The 6,286-nt window shown below is 35.6% G+C and overlaps 1 pseudogene; it reads right to left on the bottom strand.

Annotated features, from left to right (window-relative positions):
• Positions 1-1,777: 1,777 nt before the first annotated feature.
• On the bottom strand, positions 1,778-3,420 carry LOC104091657 (uncharacterized; annotated as a pseudogene).
• Between the last annotated feature and the right edge of the window lie 2,866 nt (positions 3,421-6,286).

Genomic DNA, 6,286 nt, shown 5'->3' with positions numbered 1-6,286 from the left:
AGTCTATTTTGTATAATGATAGTCTATTTAGTATATTTTTTATATAGTGACAGTCTATTTTGTATATATTTTATACAGTGACAGTTTATTGTATATAAATTATATAGTAACAGTCTATTTTGTATAATTTTTGTATACTGACAGTCTATTTTGTATATATTTTGTATAGTGACAGTCTATTATGTATATAAATTGTATTGTGACAATCTATTTAGTATATATTTCAACTTTATGCGTAGTTATCTGAGAAAGAACAATCATAAAACTTCTATAATTCAAAATGTGTATCATGTAAAATTATTATACAAAAAGTGTATCATTTATGTATAATTCATATATAATGAATAAGAAGTATATATTCAGTGAGTATAGATTTAGTATACACTTATTATACAATATACTTAGTCAGTATACACTGAATTATACAGTGTCACCGTCCCTTCTGATTGCTGTTGTGAAGAAGGAGAAACAATGTGAACAGAAGAATTGATTTGTGAAGATTATAGAATCTGTGAAAAAATATATAAATTGAACCAAGAGAATTTTGTAAAGCAAGATGAAATTTTGTATAATTTGAAGACCTTATTCCATCTTATATTCTGGACCAATTGGGCTTGCCCAGTTTTCAAAGGGGCTACTGGGCTCATACAAGTGGGCCCGTGGGCTTTAATTGCTTTCTATATTCAGAATTTGACATACGAAAAGAAAAGAAGAATTAACCTAAATAGCAACCCATTCAATTACTTAAACTAAACAGAGCCGAGGAATATATAATATACGTATAATTTATGTATAATATGTGTATAATCATGTATAGTCAGTGAATAATCTATGTATATCGGCTGCAAAAAGCAAACAGTAAAACCGGGGGCTATTTGTTTAAAGATCCCCCATGATTGGAAACCAAATTTCTGGGTTATGAAGAGTTAAGGTATTTGATGCCATACCCATGAAATAGCTATTTGTGTGTATACTTTCCACAGTTGCCTTAGTCATCGCTAAATCGCTAATGAAGAGGAAATGCATTTAGAACCCTTGGAATGTAATGTAAAATGGTCAATCATATCGTAAACGTGGTCAAGATTTTTTTTGGGGGTTGAGACTACTTTTTCTATTTCTTTTATCAAATGAAAAGGTGCAAAGATTTGAGCAGGGCAAGTAATGTAGCCTAAGACAGAAGAAAATTAAGAAAGGCAGATTAAAAAAGAATATTCTATAAGTATATATATCTAGAACCTCTAACTTTATACAGTATAGGTTTAAACAACCAGAAACTATTTCATGTAGGGATGGTTTTGATACACTCGGATAAAGAAGTAATATATGCAGATAGAGCTTGAAGCTTGAAGATTCTGTTATGATGCTAAAAAGACCACTAACTAAATGATGCTAAGACCTAATTATGTTCCCTTTCGAATAAATCATCAGCTCCAAATTTACGCTTTCTTTTGAAGCCTATGCTTTAAGATAGATTTTAAACTTTATTCCTCAAGCAAAATCGTTGGAGATCGACCTCTATGAGTTCCCACCATCCCAGATTTCTTCTAAATATGCTTTGATTAAATGATATTTTTAGCATATCCAGTTCTTCGGCTTCTTTCAGTTCTAACTATGCATATTACATATATTGTTGGCAATATAAAGTTATTGTCAATGTTTTTCACCTTAGTTTCCAACAATCACATGCAAAAAGAATTTTAAAGTGTGCATATAATCGATCGCGACCAAACTCAGTTTCTCTAAATTTGGATTCAACTGTCTACAGATACGCCCAAGAAAAAAGAAAATGTTCATTACAATGGTAGCCATGGATGTTGATTCTCATAACCATTTGAGTTACATAAGGAATTGATGCATGTACACATCATTTATTAATGTAATTATCATATTCATCACAACATACAAGTGCTTGAGAGCACAGAATGAACTTATTATAGGCTTGAAGAAACCACAATTAACAAAGACACAGGAAAGTGATTCAATGGGAATGAATCTTGAAGCTAAATGACTTAGTCAGCCAAGCCTTCCAACCTTTTTTCCCAGTTGCCCTTCCTTCTGTCATCAGTGGCTTTTTTTGCTTCTTACAGAGGATGAAATTCCTCACTCCTACTGATCCTATCGAGTCCAATGGTCCTAGAGCTGAAAAATCAGTTCAGAAAAAACGTGTGGAAGATAAGAATGTATGACAAATAAATGCAACTGGTCCCTCATTTAATTTATTTAAACGTTTAAATATTTGTTACTTTAAAGTTTGAATTTGAAAGCAAACTTTTAAATGCAGTTGGGTTACGTTGTTTCTGTTACGATAGTTATGTCTTAACAGACATCTATAGGTAATACATGTCTTTTGCACCCACTGATTTTTCTTTCTGTTCTAAAAAAACTCACAACATATTCTTATCTTACAAGACATGAGTTACCTAAATGTATTGCATGTCTTTTGCCTCAGATTCTCTAAATCCTCTTTTCTTCTGTTCTAAGAAACTCACAATATATTCTTGTGGACGTTCAAGTTTTGCTGAACTTAAATTTTGTTTGACTTTGAAATTCCGAAAACAATTCCATCACTCACCCATCAAAAACAACATACTAGCTAGGGGAATAAATTCCGTAAGGACAATGAATATATTACCGAAGTCACCAATTATATATGTAGTCCTACGGTTCCGTTTACTCCACAAAAGTGGTGGCGAAATGAATTAAAAAAAATAGTTTTCCATAATAAATTTTTAAAAAACAGGTGAAATATGGATAAGAACCATATTATCCACTTAGAAAATGGATGTCAAATGGATAACTAATATATTTAACTTTTATATTTGTAAAAGATTTAAATTGTGGGCTACTCAAGTTTGGGAGATTAGGAATTCTCTCAAAAGTGGTCATATTCAAGAAGGCATATATCCATATTATCCGCTGGTTAACCCGATCGAATAATTTATCTATTTTTTGCACTACCCGTTTTCGAGCTGCAAGTTTGTCACCCCTACTCACAGTGTGAACACAGTTGATAAGATTAAAAAGGGAAAAGAAAAACCAAAGATTAAGATATATATTGTGTACCATCAAGTCCAGCACTGGCCGGGTAAAAGAAGAAATCATTGACTGTGAGCCCAGAATTGGAAGTCGGCCCTCACGAGCATATTGTTTCAGAGCAGTTTCAACAACTCCAGCAACCTTATCATTCTCACTCACTACAAATCTTAACGGTCCAGCACTTCCCAAGACATTAATCGTGATCAAGAACCTAGTATTCTTTATTGGCTTCCGCAACGATTTCTTCTCCATCTCTCCTTTCTTGTTATATAGTTAAGAAATTTTTAGGTTTTCAAGAAGCAGCTAGGTGATTTAAGTCAAGCTACAGAGCTGCAGTTATTGAACATAACAAGGAAAAAGATGGGATTATAAGTTTCTATGAATATTGATCTCAAGGGTCAAGGCCAATACAGCGATAGTACCAGGCTTCTTTAACAGAGCCAAAAGAAAGAAAAAACGAGTAGTAAAGAACAGCGGACATCAAAATTTTGATGGTATGAACCATTCAAGCCGTGAGGTGCTCTTGCACAGGCTTCTGCAAATGAAGAAAAAAAGGCGTGGAGGTATATATGAAATAGGGAATAGTTGGAAAAGTTAACGTCAACTACGCAACTTCTGGCAGAGGAAGAAATAAAAAGGAAAGGTTGTGCTTCTTGAAATGTGACTCTGGATTCTTGCTCTGCTTTTTGGGAAAATGCAATGCCTCTTCTTCTATTATATACTACTAGTATAAAGGATTTAGGTTAAATACATTACTCCTATTAGTTAGTGTAAAGAATTTATGCATGGGTACGCAATTTAATTGATTATTTCAGGTTAATATATATTCTGCTTGTTTGAAGAGTAAGTACCCTATGTCAACTCAACCTAATAACACAAAAAAATTGCACGTTATCAGTGCATGTACAAATACACAAGTAGATAGCATATGACAAGTTCATGTATTCCAATCAAATTGATGTTTACAATTGAAGAATAAAGAGAAAAAGGTATAAGGTACACAGAATATTTAAAGATATGGAGAAGTCTGGACTGCTAATTATCTGGGTGGAACTTATGGGAAGCAAATAACTAACAGATAAATAGTTTTGTTTTTAAAGGTAAAATAAGAACAATAAAATGTTTTTTTCACTGGAACAAGGATATATAAACCGTTTAGATATTACTGAATTTATTCTACACAAACATAAAACATTTCTATAGAGTTGACAAACATCCCAAAACGAATTATATAAACTTAACAAATACCATGCATGAAGTATGCTATACATATAACGAGTGGCACGAGTCGCGTGGTTTTGATTCTTGAATTCTCAAGTTTAATGCTCTCGTATAATAAATAAAGAATTAAGTGGAAAACACAACTACGATTTATTAAAACCATAATGGAGACAACAAAATTAAGTTACATAAGCAAACTTGGTTTCTTTTTTAATTTTAGTAGAGGTACGCCCTATTTTCCACCTAATCAATTGGAACATATCTCACCTAAAGCAGTACTACTGCTGAGGTACGCCCTATTTTCCATTTCCTTTTCTATTTTCAGATTAACGCTTGCAGGTGGTCAACAAGAAACGAGGATGGATTTTTTAGCAAACGACACGAAGCCTTTAGTCTGAAAGCACGAGTTGCACTCTTTTTCCCTCAAACCGAATTTTGTCCCAATTTGGTTTTTTCGGCAAGGTTTTTAATGAGGCAACGACGAATCGTGCTAACTTAGAATCAAGCCCGATTACGAATCGGCATCGGAGATCCATTCGACATTATCCGAGGTTCCTTTGCAATCAACCTCGAATACTGGGGGGCTACCTGGGATATGCGTTATCTTCGAATATCAACTCTAGAAAGAAAACTACTTCATAAAGGGAGGATCTCAATAGATAGGATTTATTGTAAGGGTCAAACAGTCAAATCGAACCGTGCCCATATAGATTGCTCGAACCATGTTTCGATCGAGAATAATGAGAAGTATGTTCCTTACAAACATCTTATGCTTTGAAAAACTTTTTTGTCTTCTCTCTTTACAAAGAGCTTCGCACTTCCGAATACAAACACAAGCCCAAGGGCAGTACTTAACCGAAATATGAATAATTTCTCCCTCACTCGGAGACTACCATCCGACTCAAACAACCCGTCATCAGGCCTCGGGAGCAAAAGACCTAATAGGCAACGCCCTGATTTCTAAAAGTCACAGTCACCCCACTCGAGAACTATTATCCCGGGCAAACCCAGATAAAACGGGAAAACAAACCCAATGGGTAACTCTCGAACTAAAAGGCCACGGCTAATTGAACATGGTTTGGAGACGTCCGAAAACCGTAACGAAAGTAGGCCTTCGAAAAATAAAAAATTCTTTCAATACCGATTCTAAGGGCTACCCTAGGCAAAATCGCAAACTTAAGATGTTTTCTAGGAAAAACTTTGGTAACATCGAACCTTACCAATGCCTTAACCTAGAAAGGAGATAAAGGCAAGGTTTGTTCGAACCCTCGAACACAACCTTATTGTTTCATGCTAAGGCATTTCCAACCTTTGTAAATACAAATAAGGCAAAGGAAAAATACGAAATCCAAAAGGGAAAAGAAAAGCCTTATATTTATACACAATAGTTTTTTACAAAGGACAAATCGGCCTAAATTTACAACGGCCAAAAGAAAAAACAAAAAGTACTAAGAGGCTTGGTTTTCATCGAAGGTCGCACTCCCATCCTCGGGATCTTCTCCGTCTTCGGATTCACTCGAACTCTCGGAGTCCTTCTCAGGGAAGGCCAGCTTCCGGGCCCTAACTTCATCCGCTCTAGCCTTTTTGATCTCAGACATAATATCGAAGCCCTGGGCCTGAGCCCCCTCGAGGGCTTCCCTTCGAGCCTACCACTTCGCATGTTCAACCAAGCCCTTGGCCTTGTCCTGCTTGACTTCGACATCAACCCTAAACTGGTCACTTTAGCATCAGCTCTTTTGTTGGCCACATCTACCTCAGACCTGGCTACGGTCGCCTTGGATCTGGCCACTTCAAGTTCATCGGTCAAGCTTGCCTTATGAGAAACGGCCAAATCCAAACCAATATTGAAGGTCCTTGATCTTCTCGACCTACACCGAGGCCTTCTCTTTTGCAGCTTGAATATGGGCCTCGACCAACTCCAATTGAGCTTGGACGATCTCCTTTTTCGAGGCCAGAATGTCTATGTTCTCTTTGAATTCTTCTACCTCGGCCTCTATCGCACTCACTTGCATTTGGAGACGTCCGATTT

The sequence above is a fragment of the Nicotiana tomentosiformis genome, chromosome 2 (genome assembly GCF_000390325.3).
Source record: "Nicotiana tomentosiformis chromosome 2, ASM39032v3, whole genome shotgun sequence".
Taxonomy (NCBI): Eukaryota; Viridiplantae; Streptophyta; class Magnoliopsida; order Solanales; family Solanaceae; genus Nicotiana; species Nicotiana tomentosiformis.
This window is presented reverse-complemented; position numbering and strand designations above follow the sequence as displayed.